This window comes from Elgaria multicarinata, chromosome 21 (assembly GCF_023053635.1).
Source record: "Elgaria multicarinata webbii isolate HBS135686 ecotype San Diego chromosome 21, rElgMul1.1.pri, whole genome shotgun sequence".
Taxonomy (NCBI): domain Eukaryota; kingdom Metazoa; phylum Chordata; class Lepidosauria; order Squamata; family Anguidae; genus Elgaria; species Elgaria multicarinata.
The window spans coordinates 4,364,879-4,384,335 of NC_086191.1; the positions used below are offsets into that span (position 1 = coordinate 4,364,879).

Genomic DNA, 19,457 nt, shown 5'->3' on the forward strand with positions numbered 1-19,457 from the left:
CTTCCATTTCTTTCCTTCTTTCCCACTTGCTTAATTTCTGATTCTCTCTCTCTTCCCCCTTCTTTCTTTCTTTCTTTCTTTCTTCTTTCCTCCCTTCCTTCTCTTTCCCCCCTCTCTCCCTCTTTCCTTCCTTCTTCCTTCCTTCCTTCATTCTCGTTTTTCCTCTTTCCTTCCTCCCTCCCTTTCTTAATTTCTCTCTCTCTCCTTCCATCTTTCTTTCCTTCCTTCCCCCTTTCTTAATTTCTGTTTCTCTCTCTCTCTCCCCCTTCCTTTCTTCTTCTTTCCTTCCTTCCTTCTCTTTTTCCCTCTCTTTCCTCCCTCCCTCCCTTCCTTAATTTCCCTCTCCCCCTCCTTCTTTCTTTCCTTCCTCCCCCCTTTCTTAATTTCAGTGTTTCTCTCTCTCTCTCCTTCCTTCCTTCTTCTTTCCTTCCTTCTCTCTCTCCCCCTCTTTCCTTCCTTCCTTCTTTCCTCCTTTCTTTCCGATCCACGTGGAGGCGACGGCTTTCTCCTCCCCCCACCCCACCCCACCCCCCCTGGGCCGGGGAGGAGGGGGGCGGCGGGGGAGGAGCTGGCGGGGCGGCCCGGGGGCGGAGGCGCGGCCGAGGGACCCATCCATCGCGGGCACCGGCGAGGGGGACGACGCGGGGTCGGCGGCGGCGGCGGCGGCGGCGGCGCAGCAGCCGGGACCCAGCCCAGCCCAGCCGGGACCCAGCCCAGCCTCCGCCAGCTCAGCCCCAGCAGAGCCAAACTTCGCATCCGGCGGCAGCAGCGGCGGCGGCGGCGCCTGGCTTGAAGCAGCAGCAGCAGCAGCAGCCCCCCCCCCCCCCGGGCGTCCCGTGGCTTCTCTGCGCCCCCGCCTGGGTCTCCGCGCCCGATCCCTGCCCACGGGGGACGCGCCCCCCCCCCCCCGGGACACGTGGAGAGGGAAGGAGAGCAGCAGCCGAGCCAGGTGTGTGGTTGGGGGGGTGTCCCCCTCTCTACCCCCTCCCTCCGTCCCTTCTCCTCATCTCCATCCACCCACCGGCCCTAACCTTTGGTGCGCACTGTCCCTGGCTCAGCCCCCCTTCCTCCCACCCCTCCTCTCCATCACCCCTTCCTTCTCTGCCCCCCCAAAAGTCGCCCCGTCTTTGAGACCCCCTCCCTTCCTCTGCGCCCCCCCTTGCCCTCCACCCCCCCCCTACGGCTTGGCACACCTGTCCTCCCAAGGTGCCCCCGGAGCTCTGCCTTCTCCCCCCTCCCCTCACACGCCTGCCTGAGCCCGTCCCTCCCAGTTACCTTCATGAAACCTCTCCCCCCCTTTACCTGCCGCACACCTGTCTAGTCCCATAAACAGACGAGGGCCGCATCCCAGACGTGCACACTTACCTGGCAGTTTCGCGGATCGGGGCCCCGGGCTTTAACCCTAAGCTTGTTCCGTGGCAACTTCTCCCGAGTAAATCCATGACTCCTCCTGGGTACGTGTTGAGGTCTGTTTCACCGCCGGATCCTTGAGCTTCTTTTCTTTATTCTTGGTTTATTTACCATATTTCTATACCGTTCCCCCATCCCCAAGATTTCGGGGCGGCGAACAACAAATAGAATAAAAGAATAAAAACACTGCATTAAAAACAATTACTATTCTTTAAAAGAACCAAGTTTTCTCTCTCTCTGCTGTATCTCTTCCCAGCTCAACCTGTCCGGAGGGACTTTCTTTAACCAGGCTTCCCCAACTCACACTCCAGATGTGTGAGATCACAGCTCCCATAATCCCCGTCCAGCATCATGCTAGCCAGGGGAGATGGGAACTCTAGTCCCATATTATTTCTTATTGTGTTTTAATGCCGTTGTTTTCATTAGGGGGTTAATCGAGTTTTATATATGCTTTAAGTGCCATTGGTGTTTTTTTCCTTTTCTCCTTTCCCCCCAGTAGATTTATTTACCTCTTAATTTATTTGTCCTTTTTTCTCTAGAATATAATATTTATTCCTGAGGGTCCCAACAGTTTTGAGAGCAACGGTTTCCACCAACTCTTCCTTGTCTTCACCCTTGGATCTGTTCCTCCAAATCCAAACTCTGCCAGGTAAGTTCACTTATATTTTAATTCTTTTTGAAATGAGGGGGAGGCACGAAATTCATTTGGAGAACGATTTATAAATGCCCGAGCAGCGGGCGGCGGGGTGTGTGATTTCTACAGGGAAAGTTGATGGAACTCAGTTCGTCCTCGAATGTCTCATCCGCTGGGTGTCATTCGGCTGTTGTTATTCAGCGGTTCAGGGGAAACACTCTGCGTATCCTCAGAGTTGGTCTTGTTGTGTGGTTTGTGCCAGGAATCAGGGCAGCATTTCTTCCGAGCTCTGAACGGTCCTTCGATTGCTGCTGCCGCCATGAATTGCATAGATGGCTTATTTAAATGGCACCTTATTTTAAACTCGTGGGGGGGCGTTTTTCAGCCACTCGTGCGTGCCCTGTGACCCCGTGGAATGAAAACCGTTCGGGCGTCCGAAACGAACTTTAATTTTAAGCCTTGCCGGTTTCAGTAGGCGAGTTTAGCACATGCTTAATTCTTTCTGCTTTAGATCAATGGGACATTATTTCTCTCTCACACACACAGTCTCTCTCTCTCTCTCTTGTTCCTGTGTTTGGAATCATTCTGGCTCCGGCCGGACCACCCACGGCAGAGGCTGCGTTAAAGGGGGAGAGGGGGTGGTATATATGGGGAAAGACGTCCAGCGTAGCGGACGTGGAGCGGAGCAAAGGGTAGGCTAGACGCTGTAGGTGCCTTTGGCTTGCTTGGTGAAGCCACCCTTTTATAGCGGCCTGTGAAAGACGCAATCTCGCGCTATTGTCCCATCAGCAAAGGGTTGGTAACGTGATATGGAACGGGATCCTCAAAGGTTTAGTCAGCCACAAGCGAAGGACTGAGAAAGGGCAGGGAAAATGTTGTGTACTGTGCGTTCTTATATAAGAACGGCCCTGCTGGGTTTTGTCCAAAGGCCCATGGGGTCCTGGGTGAGGTGTCCAGCAACAGCTGGCCAGATGCCTGCAGGAAGCTTATCAAAGGCAGAAACATTTTGTGAGATATCACCATTACCTGGCGTTGCAGAGGTAGACTGCTGGTGTACCTGGAGGTTTTATCTAGCTACCATTTAGCTGTGATGGAAGTTCGTAGAACAAAGACAGCGGTTTGAGTGTGGAGAGATCTGGGTTCGAGTTCCCCCACTTGGTTCTGAAGCTCCCTGCTCTCCGCCCTCGCCCGCCTCACAGGGTTGTGGTGAGGATAAAAGGGAGAGCAGCAGGACCGCACGAGCGTCCTGAGAAACGAAATAAAACGGCTGAATTGGGGCCAACGGCTCTCTCGGTAGCCCTAGACGTCCTCCAGGGAATTGATTTAATCCGCCGTGAAAGGCATCTGAGCCAGCGTCCGGATCGCCGGATCTTGTGGGAGGGGAGCTGCCTCCGTCGAGCGCAGACGTGCGTTCTCACCATCCACCACCCACCGGTCTCCCCCGATACAAGAATGAAATGCATCATCTCCCCTGGATCGGGCCTCTCCTCTGAGCCTCCTTTTGAGGTCTGCAGCGTTCCCCGACGCCTGCCTTTCGCCCCGATCTGTCCCAGTTAAGAGGGAGAGAGCCTTCTCACCTGCATTTGGTGGCCTTTGCCCCCAAACTGCGAGGGGGAGAAAGCTGGGGCGGGGGCATCAATTTCACATTCCGGGGGCCCCGCGGGAAGAAGGGTGCATCTGAGGTTGGACGCGATTGCTTCTAGAAGCACCGGGTGAACGAAGGCTCAGGTGTGACGCGGTGGGTTCAGCGTCTCGCGGTGCGACCTACGCCTGTTTTACTCCTTGCTCGGTGGGGCTTACTCCCAGGGAAGCCTGCCCACCATCACAGCCTTGCTGTCCTAAGTAAAGTTGGGGACATCTGTGCAGTGGAAGGGCTTTGGAGGATACCCCGGAGCGATTGCGTTTACTCCGAGGGTTGCAAGCTGGGACCTGCCATGTGCATAACTGACCAGAGAGCAGGGAAAAGCCGGCCTGGAGAAAGTTCAGCCACGTGACCTGGGGAGACAGAGATTGGGGAGGAGGTGTATAATTCGTTAATCGAAGGTGCACTCCCCTGCATGCTTAGAGGGGGGGGGGGAAGTCCTACATTTCCCAGCATGAATTAATTAAAGGTGCAATCCTATGCATTTTTAGACATTTAAGAGAGAGAAAAGGACTCCAATTTCCACCATTCTCCACCCAGCATGTTTGGACAGCTGGCGAGATTTAATTAATCAATTTAATTAATTAATTGGTGTCGGCTGTCCAAACTGTCGCCCTGTTTTGCAGCGCCAGACAAGAGGAAATGCATCACACACCCCCAGCCCCCACCCCCAAAGAGGACACCGATTTGCATAAGGTCGGTGCATGTGCATTTATAATAATCTTGGGTGCAAAGGGAGAAACCACGATTGGGGTTTGAACAAAACTGCAATGCATTTAACTGTGGTGGTGAAAATTGACGGGGTCACCTAAGTGCAGGCTAAGTCTGCTGTCCAGGTAGTAATAGAGCCATTTTGGGGTAGAAAGGCAGGGTATAAATCAAATCAAATCAATCAATCAATCAATAGTGGATGGATAAATTCAAGATACCTGAGCTGCCTTGCTGTGGTTCTATATCTTTAAACTGGAAGTCTACATCTGTCTACATCTGTAAGGAAGGGGTGTGGCCAAAGAGGGGAGGGTGCTGCTAAGTGGGCGTGGTTACAGCAGGAGGGGAGGGGCTCCAGTTTTTGAAGGACCACCCCCACCCCATTCCCTTAGAGCCTTTGTCCTAACCTTTTTATGCATTTTAGCAATTTACTCTCCTGGTCTTTTAACTCTTGCCGTTCCAAATCTGCGTCTTTAAATCTGTCTTTTAAATCTCCGCGTTGCTGCTTGGTTTTGTTCTTTTAGTACTGTGGTTTTATATTGTGGTTTTAAGCTTTTAAGTATTCTGTTTTATGCTGTTCTTATGGTTTTAACTTTTGTGGACCGCCCAGACAGCTTCGGCTATTGGGTGGAATAGAAATGAAATGAAATGAAATGAAATAAATAAATAACTCTTTTGCATAAGTAAGGTCAGCTCAAATGTTTCCCTGTGGTGAACCCAATCCCCTCTCCCACTCCAGACTGTGTTTATAAATCCTGTTGCTTAGCAACTCAAAGTTCTTCACATAGCATGGAACCTCCAATGTACAAAGTTCTTCATATAGTTCAGAACCTCCGTGCCACGCATTGCCACGCATCACCTTAGCGTTTTATATCTATATATCTATAAATATCTAAATAATAATAATAGGTGGATAAAGATTATTATTGTTGTTATTCATACACCTGTTATTGTTGTTAGTATTATTGGTGGATAAAGAATCTTTCACTGGGATCTGTGGTTTTGTGGCTTGGCCATCTTATCTGTCTCCAGAAAACCGTTTTTGCGGTGGCTGGTGGAGCCTTTTCACCCAGAGGGCGTTTTAGAACATGAAAGACATTTCAGCAGCATTTTTCCTTGCAGTCTTATTTGCTTTGCTGTGGGGTTTTGCGTCCTTAAGTCGCTCTGGCTGCATCGCAGAGAACGCAGCCCAGACGACTGGTATGGAACACACAACGGTCCAAGACCAACAGCATGTGTTGAGGGAAGGAAAAAGAAATGTTTTCCATTTACGCTGTTTGGCATTGAGGAAAGACTCTCCCGATTTCCAAACAACACTTAGCAGCTCAGTCGTTTGTTCTGTGAGCAGTTCTTACACACGTGCACTTCTGTGTCAGCCTTCCCCTGAGTCTGGTTGTCTTCAGATGTGTTGGACTACAACACCCATTATTGTCATGGGGATGATGGTAGTTTAAGCCCTATGCTAACGTACACGGTGCCTCCAACGCCGTCCTTGCTTTCTGGACCAGCCAGGGAGGTGTATCCGTGACAGCCCAGGAGCTAGCCAGTAGGTTGCAACGCAGTTTTGAATTGGCATTTCAAGCCGAAACTTTGTTGAATTCCTGCAGGGAGCGACAGAAGCGCACGGCTTCGGGTCTCTCCTTCACGTGAGACCTTCCGAGTCGAGGTGCCGTCATCCCGATGGCAGGCAGAATGCCTGTCACAGTTGCCGATTCAAAAATTCGGGCCCTTCTCAATAGGAGGGAGAAGACGGTTGCCTGCAAGCAGACCATATTTTGCTCTGTGGGAAGCGCTAATTTTGCAGGAGCCAATGTGGTGGATTGTGGTCTAGATTTGGCAGAATAGCGTTGACGTATGCTGGGCAGCACATTTTAAGGTGGAGATGTCAGAGCATTGAGCAGGGGGTTGGACTTGATGGCCTTGTAGGCCCCTTCCAACTCCGCTATTCTATAATTCTATGATTCAGGAGCGGGCAGCTTGTGGTCCTCCAGATGTTTCGGCCTACAACTCCCATGATCCTTCACCAATGGCTGTGCTGACTGGGGCTTTCGGGAACTGATGTGTGAAGTCCGTATTCCTCTCTGCTCGGCACTAGTGAGGCCACACCTGGCATCTTGTGTACGATTCTGGGCACCCTGTTTCCAGGAGGACCTGGACAGGTTCAGGACTGGTTCAGAGGAGGGCAACGAAGAGGGTCCGGGGACTTGAGGACAGACAGAAGGAGGAGCTTGGGATGTTCAGTCTGGAGAAAAGGAGACTGAGGGGAGACGCGTGAGCAGTGTTCAGAGACATCAAAGTTTGCCACAGGAAAGATGGCCAAGAACCGTTTTCCATGGCCCCAGAAATTAGGACCCGAAATCATGGGTATAACTTACAGCTCTCTAGATTTCGATTAAATAGAAGGAAAAACTTCCTGACGGTAAGATTTGTGCAACAGTGGAACAGTCTCCCTACAGAGGTTGTGGGTTCTCCATCTCTGGGGCTTTTTAAGAAGAGGCTGGGCAGCCACCTCTCATGGATGGTTTAACTGCTTTTCCTGCACATTGCAGAGGGTTGGACTAGGTGACCCTTTTGGTCCCTTCCAACTCCAAAATTCTACGCTTCTGTGATGCTAGTATGGCTTATGGATGCTAATGGAAGAAGTTGGGGGATTTTCTCGCCTTCGAGAACTCCCGTTTGCCTGCATGTTTCTCAAAATGTGGCACAGGTGGTAGTCCAAGCTGTGACGCCCCAAAAGTGGTTGGAGAAAAGGAATCCAGAAAACAGAGGAAGAAACCACCCCCAAATTGCAAAAAGTTGTAGGGGTTGCTTTCCTGCACTCAGGACCTCCTAGAACGTTGTCTGCTCTGGAAACGCTGATTTCCTATGTGCGCGTATCGGCTTGCGTTCCTTGGCGGCTGAAGGACGAGCACTTTGCACGTGGCTAGAGGTGCTCTCGGAAATAATATTTCAAGGCTGAGGACTGAGACTGGGCATGGAAAAGTAAGTTTGGGGGCTGAGCTTTGATTCGCATTGAGCCCTGCATTACAGACGTTGTGGGCAACGGCCAGGATCAGGGGGCAATTCCTCTCCCCACCCCCCAGATAGTTGGGCTGAATTCAATTTCAGAGAAGCTATTGTGTGGGTGTCTACTTTCTACTGGTGGGTGGGGCTTAAGGTATGGAGGCGGGGCCAACATACCAAAAATGCTGGCCTAGTTTAGCTTGAAGCTCTTACTGCCAGAACGAAGTTTTAGGAGAGGTGTTTCAACCTTTTAGAATGGTGGAAAACTGCACAACAGCTGGGAAATCACAAAATGATCCGTGGTTGAGGGGAAAGGGCGGGGTCATTTGGGGAACCCCCGGGGGGTGTATTTGGCCTGTTGTGTTGCACACTTGCGATAGGCAGGGTATGTGGCCCATGGGGCCACCACAGAGGGCAGGGCCTTCTCAGGAGTGGCACCCCGACAGTGGAATTTTCTTCCAGTAGCTGTTATTCAGCTAAAGATGTCTTTATTTGTTCAAGCTTCTCGGGCGCACAGGCAAGAGTTTTATATGTTTTCCGGTGTTGTGGTGATGGTATGATTGCGTTTTTTAGCACGTTCGTCATTTTAGAGTTACGGATTTTACTGGCGATCGTGGGTTGGCTTGTTTTTTATGTGGGTCACTAGCCACCCTGGGCTCCTGGCGAAGAAGGACGGGCCACAAATATAAATCAAAACCTACGTCACCGGAGGCATCCGGCCACATGTGGATACGCACGGTGCGGGGGAAACCCACACCCTACAGCTGAAAAGCATTGCTAGCAAGCCACACAGTGTGGTGTAGTGGTTAGAGTGCTGGGCTGAGACTGGGAAGACATGTCGTCATGGTGGCCATGAAACTTGCCTGGCGACTTTGGGCCAGCCCTTGGCTTTCACCCTCCCACGCCTACCTCGCAGGGTTGTTGTGGAGGTCAAATGAAGACGAAGAGGACCTGGCGAGTTTTCCCTTGTCAAGAGGGGGAAAAGCCAGGATCTAACTGTCATAATAAATAAAGAGCAGCGAAACCCAGGAATCCCTGGGCATGAGCTGTTACCGCACAGGGCTCCGGGTCGACACCTAAAACGAATCCCCCGATTTCAGGAGAAGAAACGGGTCGTGTTTTCCGGGTTATTCGAAAACTGACGTGTTGCCAGTGCGTTGAGCCGACTCCGAATTCGCTTGTGATACAGTGGGGAAAATCCCTTCCACCGCTCGCCCCACGGCCTCCCAGGGTGTGCGTTGACAAGCGAGAGACCCTTCATCGAGGCTCTCTGGAGCGCGGTGGGCAGATAGTTGCCGTCTAAGGCTCCCAGTCTGGGGTGTTTGCGTGTCGGATGGAGACGGCGCATCGAAGGAGAGGGGGAAATTTCCCCTCTCCGTCTCTCTGTTCGGTTTGGTTTCAATCCGGTGGTGATTAAAATCCTTCCTTATTCCCGATGGTCTTTGTTCCTTGCCTGCTCTTTTCAATTTGTCCTTTTTGAAAAGAAATAAATCGCTCTTTGATGCACCCAGAGAGTTCGAATTATCGTGCGCAGCCTGTAAGATCGTGGAAATGAATCATATCAGAAAGGTCTTGTAGGGGGGTCAGGAGGCTGTGGTGTCATCCCTGAGAGACATCTATGGGGCAGGATGGGGGAATAGCAGCCACCAGCCATTGAGGAGAGCTGGCAAATTTGCCACCCCCTGGAAATTGCCCAAATGACGCCCCACCCACCCCCATGGATGGCCATGGATTGATTTTTTTTAACCATTTCTTCGCCGCCTTTCGGGGCAGAAGCCCTTACAAGGCGGCTTGCAGCAATAAAACACATAAAAACAGTTAAAATACTAAAAGCAATAATAAAAAAATAAACACAATAAAATAGCAAGGAAAAACAGTAAAAACCAACAATAAAACCAGCAAGGACAGCCAACAGCAGCAAGAGCCGTACTCATATCATGAGAAGGCCGCAGTAAAATAAAATATTTTCAAGGCCTTCTTAGCCTGCCAGGAGGGAGTGTGGCGGATTTCCGGTGGGAGCTTGTTTCGAAGGCGTGAGGCCACTGCAAAGAAGGCCCCGCAACGTGTAATCGCCCACCTAATTGCTTTCACAGGTGGGCAAATGAGAAAGGCTTCTCTTTCTGATCTTAAATAAATAAATATGGGTGAAGGCGGTCCTTCAAGTAGCTTGGTCCCCAAACCGTTTAAGGCTTCAAAACGATCTCAAGAAACGTTAATTCTTATTGTAATTAAATAACGTGCAATTGTTATTTTAAATAATAATTAAAACAATTATTTTAATCAATAATTATTCTTAACTAACTCAAATGATTTTAATTATCATTTTACCTCTAGTTTGCTCCCCTCCCCCCCAAAAAAAAACCTCAATAAAAAATGTCATCAGGTCACCTAGCGGCATTCCTGAATCGCCACTGGCGATTAAGTGTGCGGCTCTTTCAAAACCTTCCGCAGTAGGGTGAGTTTGACATTTCCCCTCCTGTTAAGCGATGGAGATCGTACAGCCAAGGGGAAGGGTTGATCCTGACCCAATTTTTTTGTGTGTGTTTACAAAGCATTACTCATCTCATGGGCGATGCGTGCGTGTGTTTGTGCTCTAACAAAGAGCCCTCGTTTTCACTTCCCGGGTTTTGAGTTTGCTGCTGCTGGGTTAGGTTTAACCCCCATCTCGTCCCTGCTGCGTGCCGTTGTTTTGCGGGGAGAAAAAAAGCTGGCTTGCCCTTCCCAGGGGCGCAGGGCAGCCACGGTGGAGGCTCACACCTCCCCCAAATCCTCTCTCTGTCTTTCTTTCTTTCTTTCTTTTCCTGGATGGACCCGGAGTGCTGACGGCCGCCCCACATTGCTTCATCGCTTAGCAATGCACAGATGGACGTCCCCGTTGGAGGGATCCTCCCGTTTGCCGGAAGAGCTGAAGAGTGTGTGTGTGTGGGGGGGGAAATGGGACTTCGACCTGACCGGAATGTTTCTTGGTTCCGTTCTTTCTTCGTTGCGAAGGTGGTGTCGTTGCACCGGCACTGAAATGGAGCATGCGTGGTCAGGAAGAGAATATCGGTAGATAGGAACGTACGAAGAGACATTTTGGATCAGGCCGGCAGTCTATCTAGTCCACGCAGGTGCCCCGGTGCGAAACCCGCACACGGGACATGAGTGCAACAGCAACTGGTGTCCGCAGGCGTCCTGCCTCTGATACTGGAGGCGGCATGTAACCCTCAGGGCTAGCAGCCCCTGATAGCCTTCCATAAGTGTGCACAGCTCATTTCATTAGGGTTTGCACCTTAAAGGCCGCAACTGGAGCACAGGAGGGGAAATTGGGCTTTCTCGGGCTCCCTCCCCTGCTCCAATCGGCTGCCATTTGCACGCTCTGGGGAATTATGCGCTTTCCGGAGAATTGCTTTTTCATCCTCCTTCAAAGCCCTGATTCGAATAGGGTGGCTGTAGGAAAGTGGAGGCGGCTCCGGGAAATTTGGGTGTGCCTGGGCACATCCGGCACACCCCGTGCGCACACCTATGTAGCCTTCTCCATGAATTTGCCCAGTCCCCTTTTAAAGCCATCCAACTTGGTCGGCATCGTTACATCCTGTGGCAGTGAATTCCACAGTTTAACGATGCGCTGTGTCAGGAAGCCCTTCCTTTGAACTGCCCCCAAACTCCCACTGTTCAGTTTCATGGGATGACCTCTTTAGGTTCTAGTTGACCTCTTTGGGTTCTAGATATTCTGATTAACAAACTAGCTAAAAGTGGGCTAGATGGAACAACTATTAGGTGGATTCACAGTTGGCTACAGAATCGGACTCAAAGAGTACTTATCAATGGAACCTTCTCAAACTGGGGAGAGGCAACGAGTGGGGTACCGCAGGGATCAGTCCTGGGCCCAGTGCTCTTCAACATTTTTATGAATGATTTGGACGAGGAGGTGCAGGGAACACTTATCAAATTTGCAGGTGACACAAAATTGGGTGGGATAGCTAATACCCTGGGAGACAGAAACAAACTTCAAAGGGATCTTGATAGGCTGGCGTGCTGGGCTGAAAAAAACAGAATGAAATTTAATAGGGATAAATGCCAAGTTCTACATTTAGGAAATAGAAACCCAATGCACAGTTACAAGATGGGGGATAGTTGGCTCAGCAATACTACAAACGAGAAGGATCTTGGAATTGTTGTAGATCGCAAACTGAATATGAGCCAACAGTGCGATACGGCTGCAAGAAAGGCAAATGCTATTTTGGGCTGCATTAATAGAAGTATAGCTTCCAAATCACGTGAGGTCCTGGTTCCTCTCTATTTGGCCCTGGTTAGGCCTCATCTAGAGTATTGCGTCCAGTTCCGGGCTCCACAATTCAAGAAGGACGCAGACAAGCTGGAGCGTGTTCAGACGAGGGCAACCAGGAGGATCAGGGGTCTGGAAACAAAGCCCTATGAGGAGAGACTGAAAGAACTGGGCATGTTTAGCCTGGAGAAGAGAAGATGGAGGGGAGACAGGATAGCACTCTTCAAATACTTGAAGGGTTGTCACACGGAGGAGGGCCAGGATCTCTTCTCGATCCTCCCAGAGTGCAGGACAAGGAATAACGGGCTCAAGTTAAAGGAAGCCAGATTCCGGCTGGACATCAGGAAAAACTTCCTGACTGTTAGAGCAGTATGACAATGGAACCAGTTACCTATGGAGGTTGTGGGCTCTCCCACACTAGAGACCTTCAAGAGGCAGCTGGACAACCATCTGTCGGGGATGCTTCAGGGTGGATTCCTGCATTGAGCAGGGGGTTGGACTTGATGGCCTTGTAGACCTCTTCCAGCTCTGCAATTCTATGATTCTATGATTCTAGTATTATGGGAGAAGGAGAGAAATATTTCCCCGTCTGCTGTTGACACACTTTTCTACACATGTACACCTCTGCCATGTCTTCCCTCACTCGCCTTTTCTCTAAGCTAAACAGTCCCAGATGTTAACACCTTTTCCTCGGACCAGAGGAAGTGATAGTGTGAGGCAGCCAGACACAAATGTAAGCGCTAAGCTTTAGAAGTGTGAGGCCCTGCGTTCTCTGTATGCATTCCAGTGGCTCTTGCTTTCTCCAGAGAGAGGTGTGGGGGCTCAATCATGCTTTGAACCACGGAAGGAAGCCGAAGTTTCATTTGTTGCAAACTTGTGGGGCCGGACACCCAGATTAATGGAGCAGTTTTATTAAATTTAGATCTCGCCTTCCCACTCAAGGATAAAATACAAATGAATTTTTTTAAAAAAAGTTACAACTAGATTCGAATGATTATAATAAGCGAGCGCCAATTGCACACGCGTTTTAATGAGTTATAATTCAAACACGCTCATCAAATCAAAGCATGGCCCTATAGAAACGTTGAATAAAACCCACATCCGTTAAAAGGGGGGGGAGGGAAATGGCACCCACACGAGTAAAACCTGCTTCAGTAGTGCATCAAATATTCTGAGATATTTTGGACTGCAGTTCCCATTGTCTTGACCAACCATGTTGGTTGGGGCAGATGGGAGTTGTAGTTCAATCCGCCTGAAGGGTGCAAAGGTTCGGAAAACTACCTTACGTGAGTGCTCCTAAATAAAAAGCCCTTTTCCCACTGGGGCTAGCCTCAGGATTATCAAGGGAGGGGAAATGGCGCTCGGTGCATGCTCAGAGGTGAAGGAGCTGTGTGTGGAAGTAGATAAGAGAGGGTTTTTCCCTCTATCCCCTCAGAAGATTAGAAATTGGTGGTCATCCAGTGACCGATAACTGTATTTGCATGTGTCGAGAACAAAATGCCCTGCCGTCCCAATCAGACCGGCTCGTGGTCCGGGCAAGTATTTTGTGTTCCCGGGTAATACGCAGCTTGGCTCACTTTCTTGAGCATCCTCTGGAAGCATCTTTCTGGACGGCCCCACTGGTATGCTGTGGACCGTGTGGAGCTGGTCTGAGAAGCTCAGGATTGATTCTTAGGGTTTCGCTTCTGGGTGGGGATGTGTGCCCCAAATAGGGAGCTCTGACGCAAACTGGTGACACACGCCATCATAGAATCATAGAATAGCAGAGTTGGAAGGGGCCAACAAGGCCATCGAGTCCAACCCTCTGCTCAGTGCAGGAATCTACCCTAAAGCATCCCTGACAGATGGTTGTCAAGCTGTCTCTAGTGTGGGAGAGCCCACCACCTCCCTAGGTCACTGGTTCCATCGTCGTACTGCTCTAACAGTCAGGAAGTTTTTCCTGATGTCCAGCCGGAATCTGGCTTCCTTTAACTTGAGCCCGTTATTCTGTGTCCTGCACTCTGGGAGGATCGAGAAGAGATCCTGGTCCTCCTCTGTGTGGCAACCTTTTAAGTATTTGAAGAGTGCTCTCATGTCTCCCCTCAATCTTCTCTTCTCCAGGCTAAACATGCCCAGTTCTTTCAGTCTCTCTTCATAGGGCTTTGTTTCCAGACCCCTGATCATCCTGGTTGCCCTCCTCTGAACACACTTTCTGAACATCATTTCAGTTTCTTTTCCTGAGCAAAAGAGAGAGAGAGGGGTGTACAGGACGGACAGGTATTCTTTTAACCGTCACCATTTCCTGGGGATTGTACCTTGATGGAAAGGCTGAGAATTCTCTAATAATAATAATAATAATAATAATAATAATAATAATAATAATAATAGAGTTGGGCACACACACACCCATGAGCCACAGTTCTCTGAGTTGCAGGAGACAATCAGCTGTTTTGACCTCTCAGTCTATGCTTAGAGAAAGATGGGTGGTTGCTCTGTTTATCGATTTACTTTTTTTAAAAATCATGGTTCCCACGTTGGAGGCTTAGTTTCAAAAGGCGTTTCCCTGGTTCGAAAAGGTTGAAAGCCAAGTGGCCTTGAGACTCTGTGACTCTTTGTGTTTCTCCTGGGTTTTAATTTGATTTAATTCCACCGCCCCTCGCCCCACCCGCTTTGTGTTCCTGCAAGAGGAGAGTTGTGCATTGCCTTTTCCTCCCATGTCTCTTTGGGCCGGTGGGATCTGGAAACTGCCGGTACTCAAAGAGTTAAGACCCCTTAATCCTGAACGCAAACCTTTCAGCTCTCCTTCTTGTGTCTGCCGAGCCCCAAGCGAGGAATACAGCGGCTGGCTTGGGTGCTTGAACCTCAACCGAAGCCAGGGAGCCGGGTGGGAGGTAGAGAGAGAGAAGGAGGGAGAGAGAGAGAGATGAACTCTGCTGGTTTGCTTCTGAAAGGACTGAAGATGGAGGGATTCATAGGTCAGCAGAGGCGCTCCTGCTGCGCGGGCAGAAGGTGCCAGGTTCGATTCCTGGCATCTCCAGGTACAACTGGAAAAGCTTCTGCCTGAATCCCTAGAGATTCTGCTGCCAGTCAGTGTCAGTAATATTGGGCCAGATGGAGCAAGGGTCTGACTCAGTATAAGACAGCTTCTCGTGTTCCTATTTAAATCTCCCCTTTATTCAAAACCACAAGGACTAGAAACTTTATTCAGAACCACAAGGACTAGAATCTCTGTTTTTGGAGAAACAGCCATTGCTGCCAGTCAGTGTCAGCAATATTGGGCTAGTGTGGCCAAGGGTCTGACAGTATAAGGCAGCTTCTTGCGTTCCTATTTAAATCTCCCTTTTATTCAGAACCGTGAGAACTAGAATCTTTATTCAGAACCGTGAGGACTAGAATCTTTATTCAGAACCGTGAGGACTAGAATCTTTATTCAGAACCGTGAGGACTAGAATCTATATTTTGGGAAAAGGGCACGGATCCAACCTTGGCAGGGAAGCTGACTTATCACCTTTTGTGCGTACCTGGATGTCAACGCATCAACGTGCTCGGGAAAAGCTACACCGGTTGGTTTATGCCTGTTTGGCAGCCGCTGGAGCAGGGGTTGACCCAGCGGAGGCAAAAATCACAGGGAATCACGCTTGGAAATCAGGTGTGCAGGGAGTTTGCAAAGAGAGTGAGTTCCTGGAAGACCAATTCTGCTAGGAAACATGTGTGACTCATTTTGTTTCATGATTCCCTTTCTGTGCCACTCAATAGCGATTTACACCAGGCGATTTGCAAGTTGAAAACCCTAAACGTAGCATCTCATAGAATCTGAAACCAATAGAACCATTTTAAACAATCAACGGTAAAATCCCCGAACCCATTTCTCTGGAGGATTGGAATTTCTCCCGTCTTGTTCCAAAAACTTGTGCCGAAATAAAGCTGGTGTCTTTTAAGCCAAGGATGTACATCTTTATTTGGAGAAGCAGAACGAAAGCCAAGGTGTAACCGATTGGGGAGTGGGTGGGAGTTACGTACACTGAGCCCACCGTTGAACGGTTGGTTGAACGGAGGGGAGGAAAAATGGATATTTAGGGGTCCTGTGTACAGTTCTGGTCACCACACCTAAAAAAGGATATTATAGAGCTGGAAAAAGGGCAGAAAAGGGCAACTCAAATGATTCAGGGGCTGGAGCATCTCCCGTATGAGGGAAGGTTACATCAGCTGGGATTGTTTAGCTTGGAAAAAAGGAGGCTGAGGGGAGACAGGATAGAGGTGGACAGAATTAGGCCTGGTGTGGAGAATGTGAACAGGGAGACATTTTTCTCCCTCTCCCATAATACTACAACCCAGGGGGAATCTACATGTCGTACTGAAGGCGCATGCATGCGCCCCCAGTACTCCCCCAAAACGATGGTGTAGATTCTACCTACCTGCAGCCCAGAAGAGACAGAGGAAGCGGCGGCTGGGGAATCCGGCCACGTCCTTGCCGCCGCCGCCTCCCCGCCGGCCTCCTGCTGCCGGCGAAAGAGCCACCCGGGTTGGAGAGCTCGGCGGAAGCCGAAGCCGAGCTCTCCGACCCGGGTCGCTCTTACCACGGCAGCAGGAGGCCGGCGGGGAGGCGGCGGCGGCGGCAAGGACGCGGCCAGATTCCCCAGCCACCGCTTCCTCCGTCTCTTCTGGGCTGCAGGTAGGCAGAATCTACATCATCGTTTTGGGGGTGTACTGGGGGCGCATGCATGCGCCTTCAGTACGACGTGTAGATTCCCTCCCAGAGGGGTCATCCCATAATTGGTGGGAGATTCAGGACGGATAGACGGGACTCGACGGCCTGTTCTATGATTTTATGATTCTGTTATTATTTATTTATTTATTTATTTATTTCTATAGCACCATCAGTGTACATGGTGCTGTACAGAGTAAAACAATAAAATAGCAAGACCCTGCCGCATAGGCTTACATTCTAATAAAATCACAATAAAACAATAAGGAGGGGAAGAGAATGCACCAGACAGGCACAAGGTAGAGTAAAACTAACAATATAAAAGTCAGATCAAAATCAAGTTTTAAAAGCTTTAGAAAAAAGAAACATTTTTAGCTGAGCTTTAAAAACTGCGATTGAACTTGCAGTTCGCAAATGTTCTGGAAGAGCGTTCCAGGCGTAAGGGGCAGCGGAAGAAAATGGACGAAGCCGAGCAAGGGAAGTAGAGGCCCTTGGGCGGGTGAGAAACACGGCATCTGAGGAGCGAAGAGCCAGAGCGGGGCAATAGTGAGAGATGAGAGAGGAAAGATAGGAAGGAGCTAGGCGGTGAAAAGCTTTGTAGGTCAACAGGAGGAGTTTATATTGGATTCTGAGGTGAATTGACTTCTTCTATGACTTCTTTGCACAGCGTGGAGTTAAACTATGGAACTCACTACCACAAGATGTAGTGACGGCCACCAATTTGGATGGCTTGAAAAGGGGGTTGGGTAAGTTCCTGGAGGAGAAGGCTAGCCATGGCTACTTGCCCTGATGGCTCCAGTATCCGAGGCAGCTAGCCTGTGTGCACCAGTTGCTGGGGAACATGGGGGGGAGGGTGCTGTAGCATTCATGTCTTGCTTGTGGGCATCTGTGGAGCATCTGTGTGGCTGCTGTGTATAGGTCTTAGGTCTTATCCAGTCGGGTTCTTCTGATGTTCTTCTGAGCTCTCTAGCTGGCAACTGTATACCTCAGTCTTCCCTGAACCAGAGTTGAGGGACTACAACTCCAGTCATCCCCAGCTGGCCTGCCAAGGGAGATCTCATGCCAACCCTGCTTTGTGCTCTGTGTAAGGCAGGGGTGGTCAACCTGTGGCTCTCCAGGTGTGGTGGATTACAACTCCTATCATTCACGACCATTGGCTAGGTCTGATGGGAACCGTAGGCCTAAACAAGTTGTCCACCCTGGGGGGTAGGGAGATGGCCCTGCTGGGACGCAGCCACATCGTGGGAGGAATTGGCCATGCTGGCGGAGGAAGATAGGCATTGTAGTCCCACACATCTGAAGGGTGACCAGGCTGGGGGAGGCAGGTGTTGTTCCTTCGAGACGCCCAGCGCCGTGCGAAATCTACAGCTCAAGGCGGGGGAAACCTTCCCTCTCGCGAATTCTCAAGGGCCGGCGGGGCCGGAGACGTGCCAGGGCCGGGGCGTCGTTCGCCAGGACCTCTAACCCAGCTGGACAGCCCCACAAGGGAAGCCACATTCCTGGCGGCCCCTCCTCATCGGTGGAATGTTGACCCCGCTGGCCGGCTCCCCCCCACCCCCCAGCGACCGTAGTGGCGAAAGCCGCCCAACTCCAGCCGGCCGGCCGGCTCGTGCCTTCGTCCTCCCCTCTTTCCTGCGTAGGTCAGCAAAGTTTGCTCCCGGCGGATCCTGGGACGAGCTGGAATGTTCCGCCAGGCCTGCGCTATCCCGGGAGAGGCTCCCTGAGCCAGCGAGATGCTTTTGAAGCTTCTCGGTCCTGCAAACATAACGCGCAAGGCCTGAAAAGACACCGGGGGGGGGGGGGGGATGTCCTGTCCCAAGTTCGCTTTAAGCCCAGCCAGACGTGCTCCCTAAGGGTGCACCTGACACCTGGAAGGAGAGGCGCCGGCTTCCAGGGACCGAGATCTTGCAACGAGCCGGGCCAGAGCGGCCTTCTTCGGGTGACACCTCCACCCATGCTGCGAAGGAGCAGGGGGAATTGAGGATCCCCGGGTTGCAGGAGCTTCCTGCTCCATGCCCGGCTGGTTCCTTTCACCATCCAGGCTCAGATCCACAGATCCCTGTGCACAAAGGGAGGTTGCGGGGGACACGGATGCTCAGGAATGTTTGGAGGAATGCGACACTGTTGCGAGCGGGTGGGTGGGTGGATTAGATCCTCTTTCGGTGACCGGGGGGGGGGGTCAGCCCGGGCTTCGTTCGCAACCCCACCTTTGCAAACTGCCTCGTTTTGGCGGAGCTCAGCGCTCGGGGTTGGGTCATTCGCGAGCCCTTGTCCTGCAGCCAGTCCAGCTGTTCTCCGCCCCGAGATGCGTGTGCGGTTCTGGGAATGGGGAATGCTGGAAGGGGGATTGGACGAGGCGCACTGCGGATACACGGTGCGCTGACGTTCGGGCTTCCAAGGGAGTGGGGAAGCGCTGGTGCTTGTGGTGAAGCGCATGAGCTTTGCACGTGGACGGGTTTGATCTCCCGACCCCTGCAGATAGGACCGGGAGAAACTTCCCCACCATCTGAAACAAGGGTCAGCAGGCGCCATTTTAGATAGAACAGGGGCCGTTTCCTAGGTTGCTGTTTAAATCGATCTTTTATTCCAAACTATGAGGACTAGGAGCTTACTGTTTTGGTTTAGGGAAGGGGCTGTCGCTGAGTGGTAGTCTACATACTCTGCATCCAGGAGGCCCCAGCGTCGATTCCTCCTCCTCGCCCCGCCCCCCCCGCTTTGGAACACGGGGCATCTGTCCTGTCTTCCAGAAAAAGCTCAGCGTGAGCGCTCAGAGGGCATTGCGCGAATAATGGTTTTGCAACCGGGGCGCGGAATTTCTCCGGATGAGCTGGGATGGGGGCTGGAGGTTATAGAGGCAATGGTTCCTCTCTATTCAGCCCTGGTTAGGTCTCATCTAGAGTATTGCGTCCAGTCCTGGACTCCACAATTCAAGAAGGACGCTGACAAGCTGGAGCATGTTCAGAGGAGGGCAACCAGGATGATCAGGGGTCTGGAAACAAAGCCCTATGAGGAGAGGCTGAAAGAACTGGGCCTGTTTAGCCTGGAGAAGAGAAGATTGAGGGGAGACATGAGAGCACTCTTCAAATACTTGAAAGGTGGTCACGCAGAG

The 19,457-nt window shown here is 51.0% G+C and overlaps 1 protein-coding gene across 1 annotated transcript in view; it reads left to right on the forward strand.

Annotated features, from left to right (window-relative positions):
* ADAMTSL4 (ADAMTS like 4) overlaps positions 1-19,457 on the forward strand; it is a 130,339-nt gene that overhangs the window by 38,281 nt on the left and 72,601 nt on the right. The window contains exon 5 of the mRNA XM_063145710.1: positions 1,950-2,059. The gene's annotated coding sequence lies outside the window, so the exon portion shown is untranslated. The remainder of the gene's footprint in view (positions 1-1,949; positions 2,060-19,457) is intronic.